This window comes from Rutidosis leptorrhynchoides, chromosome 4 (genome assembly GCF_046630445.1).
Source record: "Rutidosis leptorrhynchoides isolate AG116_Rl617_1_P2 chromosome 4, CSIRO_AGI_Rlap_v1, whole genome shotgun sequence".
NCBI classification, from domain to species: Eukaryota; Viridiplantae; Streptophyta; class Magnoliopsida; order Asterales; family Asteraceae; genus Rutidosis; species Rutidosis leptorrhynchoides.
Window position 1 is genome coordinate 11,558,820 of NC_092336.1, and position 18,530 is coordinate 11,577,349.

Sequence of the window (18,530 nt, forward strand, 5' to 3'; positions counted from 1 at the left end):
AGGCACAAGTCACCATGGTTGGTCTACATCAGGCTTTGACCAGGTTGACTAAGGAGTTTGATGACAAGCTCACTGTTGTGCAGTCTAAGATTAATAATCTTAACTTTAATAATAATTTTGTTTCTAAAGATGAGCTGATGGAGGTAAGGAGGTTGGTTGGGGATATGCAGGGGTTGACTAGTACAGGTGGTTCAGGGTCTGTTACAGAAATTAATAACAGGTTGGCTGAGCTGGAGAAAAGAATGATTGGTGTTGATGAACTGAGACAATGTTTTACTGGGTTTGCTTCTGATATTTGTTTTCTCAAAAATCAACAGACTGAAATTTGGAAGGTCATATCTTCTCTGCCTTTAGATGATGTCAAAAAGGGGGAGAAAAGAAAGAGGTCAGATGATGCAGGTATTGCAGATGCAGGTTTTGTAAGTGTTAAGGGGGAGCAATCTAAGAGGACTCACATTGAGGGGGAGCAACAAGTTGAGGGGGAGAATGTTGTTGATAAGGGTACTGGTGACAAGCAGGGTAATTCTAGTAATGTTGTGGTTGCTGCTACTTAAAGAAGAGATGGTGATCTCAGAGCCCAGATGAACAAGAGATTCAGATTCAGAAGATATGATGGTGATGTTGTGAAAGCTGAAGTTAAAAAATCTGAGTTTGAAGGTGTGATTTTGCTATTAACAATGGCACATTTTCCAGACAGGAGGTTAAGATTAAAAATGAATCAAATTGTTCGTTTAGGTTTTTGTGAAACTTTTAACCTAGAAATGAAGAAGAGAAGAGTTAAGGGACATGTTGAAAGATATGCTGTTCCTGAGCATTTGAAGTTTATTGATGACAAGTATGTTGAATATTTGGATGGCTTGATGATAAAGACTTCTGGAAATCAAAAGATGTTGATTAGATGTGATCAGTTTAAAGAAGCAAGCATTGATATGTTAATTAATCTTTTGTCCAGGTGTGAAACAGAGCAAACATTTCCTTTTAGGGTGCAATTGTTGAAACACTTGTATAGCAAGCTGAATATGTTGAAGAAAATTCCTCACATGAAGAGCAAGTGTAAGCTTATTGAAAAGGAGTATGCTAAGGTGGTTAATTAAGTGTACATATTGTTTTGACATCATCAGATAGGGGAAGATTGTTGGAAAAATGAAAATCTGATGAGTCAAAAGTATTTTGCAATTTGCAGAATCTGGAGATTTAGAGTCTGAAGTTGCAGAATCTGGAATTTGCTGAAGTCAACGGTTGAAGTTTTCTTGGAGCCAAAGCTAAAGATTATTCTGGAGATATACTTAAAGTTTAAGAAGATATGATTTGAAGATTCAGTTTTATCTCCAGAATTGACTTTTGAATTAAGAGCTAATTTGTTTAAATTTTAGTTTATCTTTTCCTTATTTATAGCTAAGTAGTTTTGGAAACCAAATCTCTAGATTTGGTGTTTATCTGTATAAATAGGGACGTATGGTTTACTTTGAAGATGTACTTTTCACGATCAATATTTTCAATCTTTTATTCTATAAAGGTGTTCTCTCATTTTCTGCACTTTAATTCTTATTTATTGTATAATGTGAGAGTCTGGTGTTCATAGTTCAATTACTGTGAACTAATAATTAACATATCTCATAGTTACAATATCGATATGAAAATTTTATGTTAATATTTAATTTTTGTGAAATGAATCCCCTTTCCGTAAACTCTTTCGAGTGGATCTCAAGTCGCGTCAAGAACCAAAAATTGGATTGGCTAGTTTGGATCTCAAGTCCATGGTCTTATTTGGTTTAGTCATATTGGTTTGGTGCCATGTTCTCAAATTTATAGTGTCTATATTGGCTCTATTTTCTTTCCTGGCTGCTGTCTGTATTATTATTATTATTATTATTATTATTATTATTATTATTATTATTATTATTATTATTATTATTATTATTATTATTATTATTATTATTATTATTATTATTATTATTATTATTATTATTATTATTATTATTATTATTATTATTATTATTATTATTATTATTTTTATTTTTTTTTCAAGTTGCTATCTAAGCAACCAAATGTCTGTATCTAAACAAAGTCTGTAGCTAGCCTGTCGAGTCTGATATTTTGCTTCGAGTTTGGGCTCTCTCATGGGCCTCTACGTTGTAAGGGTTTGGGCCCTCCTATTGGCCCGTCGTGTTTTTTTATTCCATCACTTTTCGAAGAAAAAAAAAATTCTGGTTTCACCTCTGCTGTGGTGAACGCTATTTACTAAGAATATAATTGTTTTCCATTTTCCGAAAATATATGTTAAATGTCATTTATGTCTAAACATCTAAAAAATACGGAGTAAATGTTAAATCTTTCATTTCTCAGGTAAATTAGTACTATTACGAGTATCATTTAAGCTCAAAATTTTGTAGTGGGCTATATATTGTGCACCGGGTAGATTGGATATCAATATACTCATCCGGCTCATTATAATTTCAAACTCTTTATTATTTAACTTTAACTTTTAAATTATATTAAACTTAACTACAAAAAGAAAAAAGGAAATACATTACTAGTACTTTAATTGTTAACAATTTAATTTTGATTTGTTATTGGTGATTGGAAAATATATGTTATGGCGATTCTTACTAAGATATGTAAATATGAATAAGAAGAGGGATAGGGATAGAAAAAGGGTAAACACTAAATGACGTTTTTACTCTCACGTGCCTGGAACTATGGGACTTATCAAAAGTTAACGGAAACTTTTAACGACTGTTAGTGATAATACCATTAGCATAATTTGTGCAAAGTGACCAACCACGTAAAAAAGGTACAAGTACCACTCACGCAATATGGGGTAAAGCAAAGGGGTAACAACACAACTTTTTCTTTTCATAGTAACAACCTAGATTCGTAATACTCCATTTTACGTACATGTATATTAGTTTGATGTTAGCCACGGATTCGTAAAGGGATTAAGAAAGACGTGAAAACCTAAACCTAATTGTGACCTTATTCTTTTTGATATTAATTGAAAGGACCCGTCCTAATCCACCTGGACGAAGTCATCAACATTTGGTCCCATTGCGATGATCGGCTCCAAGTAATGTCCTTATATTGAGCAAATGCACAGCGGAAGACTTAATTCGTACCTGAGAATAAACATGCTTTAAAGTGTCAACCAAAAGGTTGGTGAGTTCATCGGTTTTTCATAACAATCATTTTAATATGTTAATAGACCACAAGATTTCATAATCATAAACATAATACACTCGCAAGTGTATGTAAAGCATTCTAAGTGGTTGAGCACTTGGTAATCATACTTAACATTTAATCAACGTCGCATATTCCCTTTATTATGAAATCTCACTACACCGTACCAAGTGTTGTCACCAAAACGAAGTACTGTGCAACCGTTGAATACTGGTCGTCCAGTCCGGTTGGGGTTGTCAAGCCCGATAGATCTATCAACAGGATTCGCGTTTACAATACCCATGTAAATAGTAGTTACCAAGCTACATGGAAATATGCCAGTGGTACAACTCAACGTAGAATATATTTTTAAGTACTTGTGTCTATTTTGTAAACATTTATAAAAGCAGCGCATGTATTCTCAGCCCAAAAATATATATTGCAAAAGCAATTAAAAAGGGAGCAAATGAAACTCACTTTTGCCTTGAAGGTATTTAATTCGACTTGGTCTCCGATAGATATCACGAACCTAACCATATATATAATATATCAACATATTTTCTTTTTAAGTAATATATATATATATATATATATATATATATATATATATATATATATATATATATATATATATATATATATATATATATATATACTTTTAATATTTTCTTAGTCCGTAGTTAGCAGTCCGATGTTAGTGGTCCACAATTAGTTGCTTAAATAAAATAAATAAAGACTCCATCGTATTCGTATTGATCAGAATTAATCTCGACCCATGGTACCATGTTGTCAAATGACGTGTTGCGTACATAAAGTACCGTGTTGTCAAATGACGTGTTGCGTACAATCATGAGGTCTTATGATTAATCTTCTCGTGTTGTTTACGGGTGGTCCTGATATATATAAAATCAAATCATAAGTAATTATATATAAAATATCATATTAATTAGAAAAGATATGATTAATTTACTTTTTCTCCAAATATTTTCGTAGCTAAACTAGCTTCGGATACCCAATCTTGTTTTAGTCGTAGTTTTTTCATTACAACTCCGTTTTTGTTGGTTCAACTTGCCACTTCCTTGGATCGAGTCAAATTTTAAGAATATGAACTGAAAATACCTTAGTTTGTATTCGAAATCATAGGTTATAGGTCAAACTTTGGTGAAGCTTATGAAAGTGATCATTTTCTATCATAAAAACAACATTTAATGATCATTTTTCTAAAAATACTTACACTTTGAGTTAAACCATGAAATTTTTATGTGTTAACATATTTATAAGAAATATCATTTTTCCAGAACATGAACTTCCAATTCAAAGTTCAAGATGGTTTTTAATTATCCAACCCAAAACAGCCCCCGGTTGCACTCCGACGACGTAGATTCAGTTTTTAAGATGTTCTTTGTAAAACCAAGTTATATCTTGTTAGGTTAGCATATCATTATGATATATTACAGGTCTTGAAGTGTTTTAAAAGTCAAGTTAGAAGGATCTATTTAGTTTGCGAACAAGTTTGAAATCATTTAAACTATGTTCTTGTTGTTAAAATTTTATACCACAAAATAAGATAGCTATATGAATATGAATTGAATAAGATTATGAACAAGGTTACTACCTCAAGTTACTTGGACAAAGTTACTGCAAAAGATAAGAAATAATCTTGGAATCAAAGAGTGGTGGAGTTAGATCAAAAGGTTGGAAGTAAACTTCTTCAAATGGGTGGTTATTTTGATATGTTCTTGAAAGAGTTTTCTTATGGTGTTTAAGGCTTGTAATTGAAGCTAAATGATGGGAAAAATGCTTGGAGATGATCAAGTATGAAGTTAGGAGTATTTTGAGAGAGAATTGAGGGTGTAGGTATAAGAAAATAGAGTGAAGAAATGGTGTTCATTTATAAAAACGTTTTTAGTTTATAAAGAAAGAAAAGGATTCCTAATTTTGTTTTCTTACTAATAATTCATACTACTTGACAAATCCTAGTTACCTCATATCTAGGGCAGTAATAATGTTGATTAGGATGTTGACTTGATGTGTATATACCAATAGTAAATACGTATAGAAGCTGGGTATGATACGGGTACATATACCCTAGATATACGTATAGAAATCTTGAGGAAACGGAACGAGAATTCAAATATAGCTATCTTTTGTGAATATACTTATATTGTTTTATGTATTTAAGTCCTTAAAAAGTGATTAAATACATTATATATATGATACATGTATAAGCATTATAGATTATAAGTATATATATCAAAGAATGTTACGTATAGTTATCGTTTTGAAAACTTAAGTTAGTAGTTTAAAAATATACTTATAACTCATTGTCATTAGTACACAATGAGATGTTAAACCATCCTTAGAACATGTTAAATATATATACATAAATATATATACACAAACGTATAATTATCGTATGTTATATAGTTTGTGATATCATCGGTCATATTGGACGGTCAAACGTTGTGTAAAACTCTTTTCAAAAACACAAGTCTCAACAATTTGGATTGCTTATCATGTTGGTATGGTTTAATTTATGTAAATATTAATCTCATAAGTATAATTTGGTTGGAAAATTCCGGGTCATTACAGTACCTACCCGTTAGAGAAATTTCATCCCCAAAATTTGATAGAGGTTGTTATGGATAACAATAAGAAGGTTTTCATGACAAATATAAGGTGATAATGGAGTTTTATCATCATTGAGTAATGTAGATAAAACGATTCGATTATGCGAAGAATATAAATGAGACTATCGTAAAAGAGTGAGATGAGTAAAATATATTCGTCTTAACCAATGACGTAGTTATGATTGATTTCTGGGATTTAAGGGATTTAAAGAGAATCTTACGTAATAAGATTTGGTTCTTTGATGATTAAGGAAATCAGGATCTTCTTTGATTATATGCAATAATCTGTTTCGATTGCTCTGTCGGATATTTCACTATAAATTCACCCATTCGTTTCCTTATTTTTCACGACTCACACCTTATATTCTTTCTCCCTTGATTCTTACTTTAAAGCATTCATCAATATGCTCCATCCAGTCCTGATTCTTGATATATTCCTAACTTTTATATCTGTCATTCTTCTTTTTCATCTACCACCAGAAGAATCTATTTACTTCTACTATACTCTTGTGTTTATAGTGTTTCTAATTCTCTCGTGTCTCTATATTGCTATCTGCATCGATATACACAGTTTGTAATTTCGGGGTTATTATCGGAGTTTATATTCTTCATTATTTTTCAGAGCTTCATGCTTTTGTTTTCTCTTCTCGACTTCTAGTCAAGCGAGTAATGGTCCAGAATTCGTAGATATGAAATTCAGAATGAACATAGCTAATGCTCTAAGAAGAAAATGGTAATAGAACGATTTTGATTTGTTAAATTAGCAGAATACCCTGGAGAAGACAGAGTCATCCAGAAAAATATTCTCTTGATATGTTTAGAGATTAGATAGAATGTAAGAGTCGTGTAAATGGCACATGATGACGGTACTGTGAATCATCATGCTTCATTAGAAATTCAGCATGACTTACTGTAATATAATGACGTTGATCAAGTGTCATTATATTATACTAATCCATGCTTCAGTTCCCAACACTACTTCAAAACATTCATATTTTAAACTCGAAGGTTTCAGAATTTAGAAACTAACACAGTTTCTTTTATGTTGCAGATATTACGGAGAGATAAATGATCTCAGATAAGAATAGTTGTGAAAATATCGCCAGAAATATGGAGGATATTTATAATAGAACATAAGAGAATATCTTAGAATTTCTAATATCAATGGATGATGAAGAAGATTTGTCTGTGAAGGTTTAGAATGAGAAATAAGATGTTTGCTAACGATTTCAGCAGGCACAGAATCATTTGGATTCTTTGAAGGCAAACTTATTCTTTGTGATTTGTCCACGGCTTTCTTCATAGTTTCGCATAATTCGCTTTTCGGTACTAAATTTTCTATCGAGCGTTCCTAACACTCTTTTCTTTATCATCAAACTTTTGGCCATTAAGATCATCTACAACATGCTGCTTCGTCAGGATTTTCAAAGTTAACTGATCTTGATCATCGGTTATCAAACCGAGGTAGTTTCAAGAGAATTGTGTTTTTAGAATGATTAATCGCTGATGGTAATATTGTGGAATATAAAAGGTTCCCCAGTAACAATAAAGAGTACGCATATATATCGCGGTTATAATAAAGTTGTTTCGGATGAAAAGTCGGAGTTGACTTGCTGGAGCTGTGGCAAAATTAGCTACTTTAGAAAGGGATTGCAAAACGATTTTCGGTAATAACAATGTCAAAGGAACTAGAACAGATACGTGTCAAACGTTTACTCAGTTTCTGAGGGTTTTTCAGGTGCATAACTATATGCATCAATCTTTTCTTCCGTAGATGAAGTGCGGTTGGTTTATCCTCTCGATTGAGGTGTTTTTAAGAATCATGATAGATTTGAACGCTGATTGTTATCGTCGAGATACAATGAGGTTTAAGATGAAATCAAGTGGCAATCTTGAAGAAATGTTTAGTTTCATATGTTATAATCAATATTTTAATTCATTTTAATTGTCCAATGTCATTAGTCCACAGTCGATAGTCCACAGTAACAGTCCAATAATTCATATATAGTTTAATATATAATATACGAATTAATTAATACGTGTCGTGACCCGTATACGTCTCAGACTCGATCACAACTCAAACTATATATATTATTGTAGAATCAACCTCAACCCTGTATAGAGAACTCGATTATTACTGCATATAGAGTGTCTATGGTGATTCCAAATAATATATATAGATGCGTCGATATGATATGTCAAAACATTGTATACGTGTCCCGATATTTAAAGTGCGTAAAATAATTACAGAAATTAAATGACGATAAATAAAAGTGCGATAATTAAATTGCGATAAATAAACTGCGATAAATAAAATGTAATCAGTTAGCTAGGAACAGTTAGCTGGAACAGTTAGCGTGGATTCTTAATAAAATTTTTCATAGTTAATTTGTTTGTTTCTAACAGATTTTATTTTGTCATATGTTTTCTTCATATGCCACTTGTTGGATTCTGGGAAGTCAAAATCCAAATATGAAATTGAATGAAAATGGTTATTCTGCGGTGAACGGATACGTATATCGGTGGTTGTAAGTAGGATAGTAAATGGCTGTTGAATCAGCTTCGACGAATGTACAATGTAACTTATTAAGATGAAATCTAATTATTCCTCGGGTATTACCTACCCGTTAAAAAAAAAATTTCACCATTAATATTTTGTACAAAATAACTTTTAATTACAATCTTTATGAAAACATATATACATATATATTTTCTTCAGATGAAATCATGAATTTAATGAGTTAATATGATATTAATCTCATTTGCTTTTCGGTTTGAGCTAGAATAAGAAATCTCTAAAACTTTTTGAAACTACATATTCTTCGCAGAATATCAATGAAGTTATGGATCAATACTTCATCGTTCATTATTGTTGGTACTCCTTGGTATCTATGGTGCGTATGATGTTGATGTTTGTGGGACAGATTATGATGTCGAGACGTGTGATGCGGATGTTGTTTGTTAGTGGTGATGATGGTATTGTTGACGTTATTGATGGTGGTGCTGATTATGCTGCTCGTGCTGTTGCTGGTGTTTGCAACCTTCGCACCATGTTCCCCAAAGCCGTCATGCGAGCGCGAAGTTCGTTAACTTCTTCTAGTACACCGGGATGATTGGCGGTTGGAGCGAGCGAATGAACAAGATTTGTAATATGGGATAGTATATAATCGTGACGAGATACTCTAGAAATGAGAGAGAAAATGGTGTTTCGAATAGGTTCGCCGGTAAGTGCTTTAGGTTCATCGCCAAGAGGGCAATTTGGTGGATGGAATGGATCACCTTCTTCTTGTCTCCAGTGATTTAGTATATTACGAACCCATCCCCAATTCATCCAGAATAGATGATGGGAAATTGGTTGATCCATTCCGGTGACGCTGCTTTCGGAGCCCGAATGGAAATCCATATCGGCATAACTGTCGGAATCTGAAGAATTCGAACTAGATGCGGAATCCATCTTGTATAATGGGGAAAATGAATTTTTGGTATGGAATAGATTATAGGAGTTAGATTTGGTACTCTTCAATACATAATTTACATATGTATATATAATACCAAAATCCCGTAAATTACGGAGAATCTTTGAAAAGATATCAGTCAAAGTTCGCAATAACAGATATGCTAAGATAAGAATTCGTCTATACACTATCAATCCAGTAAATGCAGTAAAACGTGTCTATACTTATGATAAGCAGGTAATTTCCTAAGGATGATAAGCCGATGATTTCTGACTAGAAATGATAATCAAAACTTTTGACATGTAGACACGGTCGAAGTCCAGAATCATTAATGCATCCTAACAACTACTAGTTAGACACACTAATGCAAGACCTGGTTCGCTACGACCACCGCTCTGATACCAACTGAAAGGACCCGTCCTAATCCACCTGGACCAAGTCATCAACATTTGGTCCCATTGCGATGATCGGCTCCAAGTAATGTCCTTATATTGAGCAAATGCACAGCGGAAGACTTAATTCGTACCTGGGAATAAACATGCTTTAAAGTGTCAACCAAAAGGTTGGTGAGTTCATAGGTTTATCATAACAATCATTTCAATATGTTAATAGACCACAAGATTTCATAATCATAAACTTAATACACTCGCAAGTGTATGTAAAGCATTCTAAGTGGTTGGGCACTTGGTAACCATACTTAACATTTAATCAACGTCGCATATTCCCTTTATTATGAAATCTCACTACACCGTACCAAGTGTAGTCACCAAAACGAAGTACTGTGCAACCGTTGAATACTGGTCGTCCAGTCCGGTTGGGGTTGTCAGGCCCGATAGATCTATCAACAGGATTCGCGTTTACAATACCCATGTAAATAGTAGTTACCAAGCTACAGGGAAATATGCCAGTGGTACAACTCAACGTAGAATATATTTTTAAGTACTTGTGTCTATTTTGTAAACATTTATAAAAGCAGCGCATGTATTCTCAGCCCAAAAATATATATTGCAAAAGCAATTAAAAAGGGAGCAAATGAAACTTACTTTTGCCTTGAAGGTATTTAATTCGACTTGGTCTCCGATAAATATCATGAACCTAACCATATATATAATATATCAACATATTTTCTTTTTAAGTAATCGTTACATATATATATATATATATATATATATATATATATATATATATATATATATATATATATATATATATATATATATATATAGATATATACTTTTAATATTTTCTTAGTCCGTAGTTAGCAGTCCGATGTTAGTGGTCCACAATTAGTTGCTTAAATAAAATAAATAAAGACTCTATCGTATTCGTATTGATCAGAATTAATCTCGACCCATGGTACCATGTTGTCAAATGACGTGTTGCGTACATAAAGTACCGTGTTGTCAAATGACGTGTTGCGTACAATCATGAGGTCTTATGATTAATCTTATCGTGTTGTTTACGGGTGGTCCTGAAATATATAAAATCAAATCATAAGTAATTATATATAAAATATCATATTAATTAGAAAAGATATGATTAATTTACTTTTTCTCCAAATATTTTCGTAGCTAAACTAGCGTCGGATACCCAATCTTGTTTTAGTCGTAGTTTTTTCATTACAACTCCGTTTTTGTTGGTTTAACTTGCCACTTCCTTGGATCGAGTCAAATTTTAAGAATATGAACTGAAAATACCTTAGTTTGTATTCGAAATCATAGGTTATAGGTCAAACTTTGGTGAAACTTATGAAAGTGATCATTTTCCATCATAAAAATAACATTTAATGATCATTTTTCTAAAAATACTTACACTTTGAGTTAAACCATGAAATTTTTATGTATTAACATATTCATAAGAAATATCATTTTTCCAGAACATGAACTTCCAATTCAAAGTTCAAGATGGTTTTTAATTATCCAACCCAAAACAGCCCCCGGTTGCACTCCGACGACGTAGATTCAGTTTTTAAGATGTTCTTTGTAAAACCAAGTTATATCTTGTTAGGTTAGCATATCATTATGATATATTACAGGTCTTGAAGTGTTTTAAAAGTCAAGTTAGAAGGATCTATTTAGTTTGCGAACAAGTTTGAAATCATTCAAACTATGTTCTTGTTGTTAAAATTTTATACCACAAAATAAGATAGCTATATGAATATGAATTGAATAAGATTATGAACAAGGTTACTACCTCAAGTTACTTGGACAAAGTTACTGCAAAAGATAAGAAATAATCTTGGAATCAAAGAGTGGCGGAGTTAGATCAAAAGGTTGGAAGTAAACTTCTTCAAATGGGTGGTTATTTTGATATGTTCTTGAAAGAGTTTTCTTATGGTGTTTAAGGCTTGTAATTGAAGCTAAATGATGGGGAAAATGCTTGGAGATGATCAAGTATGAAGTTAGGAGTATTTTGAGAGAGAAATGAGGGTGTAGGTATGAGAAAATGGAGTGAAGAAATGGTGTTCATTTATAAAAACGTTTTTAGTTTATAAAGAAAGAAAAGGATTCCTAATTTTCTTTTCTTACTAATAATTCATACTACTTGACAAATCCTAGTTACCTCATATCTAGGGCAGTAATAATGTTGATTAGGATGTTGATTTGATGTGTATATACCAATAGTAAATACGTATAGAAGTTGGGTATGATACGGGTACATATACCCTAGATATACGTATAGAAATCTTGAGGAAACGGAACGAGAATTCAAATATAGCTATCTTTTGTGAATATACTTATATTGTTTTATGTATTTAAGTCCTTAAAAAGTGATTAAATACATTATATATATGATACATGTATAAACATTATAGATTATAAGTATATATATCAAAGAATGTGTTAGAAATCGGGTATGAATTGACTGCCGGATTCGTTCTTGAATCGTGTAATCACTATCTCTATAAAGTATTTCGACCTTACGATTGCCACGGTTGCACGAAATCTTTACAGGGATCAAACAAGAACGCAATCAGTGTTTTGGGCAACGAAATCACTGATCAAATTGTTAGAGAATATGTGTGTGTTTCTGTTGGTTTTTATGAATGCAGAATGAATGAACAAAGACGTTCATAAACTGTTTATAGGAAAACAGTTAAACCGAAAGGGTGTAACCCTTCAGTTTTGGCGGGAAAATCGGTTATACCAAAAGGCATACCTGTTCGCTGACACTTATTCGAACGCAACTTTTCTAGTTAACGAATAGTGCAATTTCTGTTGAGGTTTCGGGGCCCCAGCCAGGGGCGCTGCCCCTTGGACCCCGCCAGGGGCGCTGCCCCTTGGACCCCGCATTTTACGCGACAGTTAGTAGCCAACTCTTACGGGCGTGTACTCCACACTCTCCGAACCCGTTGGTAAGTATAGCTAGCTAACACCTGCATTCAAGTAAATCGCAACTAACTAAAATGTACGTTGGATGACACTAAAATCACCAACAGAATGTTACGTATACTTATCGTTTTGAAAACTTAAGTTAGTAGTTTCAAAATATACTTATAACTCATTGTCATTAGTACACAATGAGATGTTAAACCATCCTTAGATCATGTTAAATATATATAAATACATATATATACACAAACGTATAATTATCATATGTTATATAGTTTGTGATATCATCGGTCATATTGAACGGTCAAACGTTGTGTAAAACTCTTTTCAAAAACACAAGTCTCAACAATTTGGATTGCTTATCATGTTGGTATGGTTTAATTTATGTAAATATTAATCTCATAAGTATAATTTGGTCGAAAAATTCCTGATCATTACATTAATCTAAATATTTTAGCTACTTTGATTCTTGTTAAATGATCTTCTTTATTGCGAACTACAAATGGTAACCGAGCTTAGAATTTTTAAATGGCTACTTTGAATCTAACGACATTAAATATTGATCGATAAACTAAAAATCTAGTAATAATCCTCTAATGCACTTTATATAAATTTCCTTTTTTTGAATGTAGTTTGATACATGTAACTAGGTATTTAAAACAAATGACCGTAGTTGCATACATTACGGCTCTATTGAATCGACAACAATCGTAGATTTATTGGCGACTTGACTGACTCTTAGAGCCTAAATTAAATTCCAGGCAGGATTTAAAACACATAGAAATTTGATTCTACCATTTTCATGGTGTCTATTATTATTTTTATTATAGTATTTTTATTTTATTTATTTATTTTTAAAAAACTTTTTCCTACTTAAAGGCCGGAGGTCCTCTCGGAAGCAATCTCTTTATCCGTCGAATAAAGAGAGGGATGAGTTTCTCTACTCTTGAGAGTGTTTCACCCTGGGTGGAGAAATGACTTGTCTTTATTCTCTGATAGGAGAAGGATTGTCTACATCTCACCTCCCCCATACACCACTCATGTGGTATTGGGTCTTGTTGTTGTTGTTGTTGTTGTTGTTGTTGTTGTGACTATAGTTGCATACATATTTTGCAAAAGTATATGTGAACGTAGTTTGATACATATAAATACATGAATGTTCACTGTAATACCAGATTTGATTTTAAAAAAAGATGAATGCTACAAATTACCAGTTATAAACTAGTCATTAGTTCTCCATTGCAATTCCACATCAAGCTGACTCATTCCTTTTTGAAGCTTGTATGTATGGATGATCCGTTTGTGGTTCACCACATTCGCAAGACTTATATCAAATTCCGCTATAGATTCCTAACGAAAAGAGCATTGAGTTTGCATTAGAAAACTTGAAGTTTCAAGTTTTCAATTCATTCATACGAATTAAGACAGACGATTCTTCACAAATACCATTCGCTTAATTGGTTCTATCCATGGAGTATTAATGACTTTCATATGCAAAGTTTCGTCCATCGGTGCCTGTTGTAAGATGAAAGTGAACACTTCTTCCCATATTGGATCTTTGTTGTTCATCATAGTTTGAAGAATTCATATAAACCGAATATATAAGTAAAATGATAGCGAAATCTACTCTTGTAACAATGTTACTAGCAAAGCCTGCTTCGGCACCTGTACATAGCGTACAACAGAACATGGCTCAAAAATTTGAAAGGGGCTTAAAATTTTGAAAAGGGCCCAACATTTTGAAATTGCATTTAATTATATAAAGTAGCTGGATATTATTCAAACAAATATTATAAATTGTAATTAGCTAATTTACAGACCATGAGCTATAAAAAAAGATTACTTTATTATTGTTTGACCCAAACTACTAGACAACTCAAGCCTAAGTCATCAAGTCTCATTTATGTATACATAAGTGATGGAGCTTGAAAAATTTATAAGGGGGCCATGTATGATACGGAGTATATTTTATCAAGAAGACAAAAAATGATTTTAGCATACAATATAATATTTTAGTACGTTGGATATCCCAAACAATATAGGGCTTCTACCGGACGGTAGGATCCAAACTTAAGGTAACCATAAGATAGAAATATGTAGCCCTTCAAATTACGAACGTTTGAGGTTATGAATCAACTAAATTCGAATTCGTATGAAGGAGATATAACCAAAACGGTGACAACTTACAAATTTTGCAAGTCACTATAATTTTGATCATGTCTCTTTCATACACACTCTTATTTAGTTGATTCAAAAAGTCCAGACGTTCGTAACTCAAATACTACAAGTTTCATCTTTATTGCGGGGGCCACATCCACTTCCTGCTCCTGAAAAGCTTAGTCTATGAAAAGCTCAGTCTTTAACTCAAATGATAAGGGCATATTTATACATCTCAAACAAGGCCTTCAAAAATTGTGAGACGACCCACGTTACTAGAAAAGTCACTAAAAGTAAAAACATACCGTAGTTTTCCTTAATTCTCTGCCGAAAAGGACCCGTATGGATTAATGTAACTCTTTCCTTGAAGAGATCTAGCTTCATGGATGATAATGATAAGTATTCCTCCACCACGAACAAGATCTTTTTGCATTGCACTATTAGATTCTATTTGAGTCGGGATTAGATCAATTGCATAAGGATGGTATGTCATCTCAATAAGGAGATTTCCCATTCTACTGTAACTCGTAGCCAGATTAATATAACTCATACCCATGCTAATGTAACTCGTACGGAAGATATGAAGATTTCGATGATCGGGATTTTCGGAACTAAGATTTGTCAACGATCGAAAGTTCTCTCCTATCATGTCTTTAAGTAACTAGAGGGGGAGGGGGGGAGGGGTGAATAGTTGCTTAATACGATTTTGAAACTTTTTCGATGATCAATACGATATGAACAATGATTGATCACGTTAGTCAACTCAAACTAATGTGTGATTTGTTTATGTTTGTAATGATACGGAAAGTAAAGTAAAGAACATAAACACAAGGATTTATAGTGGTTCGGGTGAATGTTGACTGATCCACCTTAATCCACTACTCGATTCACTAATCGGGATTTATTGCTTCACTAAGCACTTTTCTCTAAATCTGGTGGAGATTCGATCTACAAGACTTGTACAGTAAAACCTCTATAATTTAATACTCGATAAGTTAATAACCTCGATAAAATTAATAATTTGTCCGGTCCGAACTTGGGACCAGTACAAAATTGGACCTCAATCGATAAAATAATAAGATAATATTTTTTTGAATCCCAATGTAAATATATTGGTCCCAACAAAATTATAAATTAATAATTACTAATAGACAAAATTTCATACCTCGTCCCTAAACTTTACATCAAATTTGACTTCATGTCCTTTTTTTTGTGCATTCCTCATCCCTAATGTATCAAAAATCTATATCCCTCGTCCTCCCGTCTATTGTGTGTCTATTTCAGCCGTTTAATGCAGTCACATGCAAAGCATGTGAGGGTAAAAAAGTTCATCAAAACAGTTCCAGTAGCTTTTTCTTCACCATAGTTCATCAAAACAGTTCCTTTAGCTTGTTACTTGACCATAGTTCATCATATTCAAACCCAAAAAAATAAAATCCAAAACCAATTAAATTGTTCTCAAGAATCATATCAAGCATAAAGATTGGAACTTCATCACCATTCATGGCCGTCCGAATCCGGCTCCTCCTTTTGACAGCGATATCCGAATCAAGCATAATAAGATTCTTTCGACGATGGAAGACGGCAGCCATAGGTGAGGGTGATGTCGTAACCACCACCGTATGACATTGGATCGAAGTCAAACCCATAAATCCTTAAAATTATTTCAGATCTAAAAACGAAAATGGGTGGTTGTAGACGGCGGTGGTGGTGGTTGAAGATGGCGACAGCAACGAAGATAGATCTGTTCAACAAGTGTGAGCTAAGAAAAAATAGATCGAATGCAGGTGTGTGTAAGTGTGTAAATGGGTGGTTCGATCGAAACGGTTTTCCCTAGAACAAACGGTTTTCCCCCTTTCTTTTTATTTCATTTTTCTAATCTATGCTCTGTATTTACAAGGATTTAATTTAAATGAATCAAGACACGGAACTTGCGTTGAACTGACATACATAATTATGTTTTTTTAGATGTATATGTACATTAGTATTGTTTAAAGTTTATATTTTTACTAATTTATATAAATGTATAATTAGTTAATTAATTAAAATTGTTACTGAATTGTTGTTACCTTATATGTAATATTGGTACTATTTTGCTTATCTTTATTTTTTTTTTTATGTTTTATGTATTGTAGACGTCTACTTGTTCCAGTAGTGGCAGCAGTTAAGTTGTGGATGATGAGTTATTACAGTTGAAGGCAAGATGTAGGAGTTACATTTGAGTCTCGAATCCTATGTTAATGATAGCTATTATCTTATGTTATACTTCGTAATAGCGATTTTCATTTACTATTATAAAAGTGATATGGTAAGTTCATGAATTAACGGTGTTGGTTAATTGATTTGGTTTCTTGATTAGAAATTAGCGTTTATATTTTTTTTAGGGATGAATTAGGGAGAAGTCAAGTAGATAAGGAAGGGGTAAAGAGATGAAAGAGTAAGAAAGACTAAAATACCCTCACATGTTTTGCACATGCTTGACTTAACGTCTGAAATAGACAGACAATTGACGGGAGGACGAGGGATGTAAATTTTTGATACATTAGGGACGAGGAATGCACAAAAAAAAAAGAAAAAGGACATGGAGTCAAATTTGATGTAAATTTCAGGAACGATGAATGAAATTTTGTCTTACTAAAATATTCTAAAATTTTAGTAACAAATGAATCTATACTCACTTGTTTTTTTGAACTTCAATTCTATGTTAAGTTCATCTTTAAATCTCCTCACAGTTAGCTGATAGGAACTCCGATGATCTCTTAAGGGTGTTTGATACCTTGACTAACTTTCAAATTGAACCTAGTGTAGCAAATATTATTGAGTGCATTTTTGGTGATCTCTCTTACACTACATAATTGTTTTCGTTGTTGATTGGCCATTGCTGATTTTTTTTAACACCTTTTAGATTAGAAGTCATAGTTGATGTGATTTTAAAATTTATCATTAGACTTTTTATAGTGTTCAGTCTAGATCTATGTATATTGAACTTGACAAATTCATTCATGCGTTAAAGTACATATATGGGAATTTTGAAGGTCCATGTTTATATTATATTCAAATAGGTAAAGTGAACGAACATAGTAATTTCGAATGTCGATGCATTAATTTGATAGTTGCTCACAAATATAAGTCAATTTTTAAATTAATAATATATTAAATTAACGATATAATAATATCTTGCTAAATTAATAAAAATATTCCAGTCCCAACTTTATTAATTTATAGAGGTTTTATTGTACTTCTCCTTAGACAACAAACCTAATATCTCTATCCTTTTGAAGGATTACCTCCAACTTAGATCAACTTGTCTTCAATTTGGACAAGTATATTAATCTCCAATGAGATTAATCAACTCCCTAGTTCTCTTTAAGGAAAATGATAGCTAAGCTAGCATATGCCTATAATTACAAAGTACAAAGACTCTTCCTTTTTCAGTGATGACAATTCTAAGACAATTCTAAGGATTAATACAACACTATGTAAACTCAAAAAGATAAAAATTTGAAAGTAAGTTTACAATGACGCCTTTTATAATCTATGAGATTATAAAACTTCTCTTACTTTAATCACAAAAATATATAGAAGTATTATATTCTTGTGATTCTCTAATGATTTTGAGTTGTAGCATTCAAGAGGTCTAAGTCTTCAAAGTTCTCAAAGTCTTGCTATTTATATGGGGAGATAAAAAAAAGTCAGCCCTGTCTGCGGCTTGACTCACGGTCGACCGTTGGTTGACCGCACGTGCGCCAGTCCAAAATATATATCCGTTGTATAGCCGTTTGAATCAGTTTTGGACATCA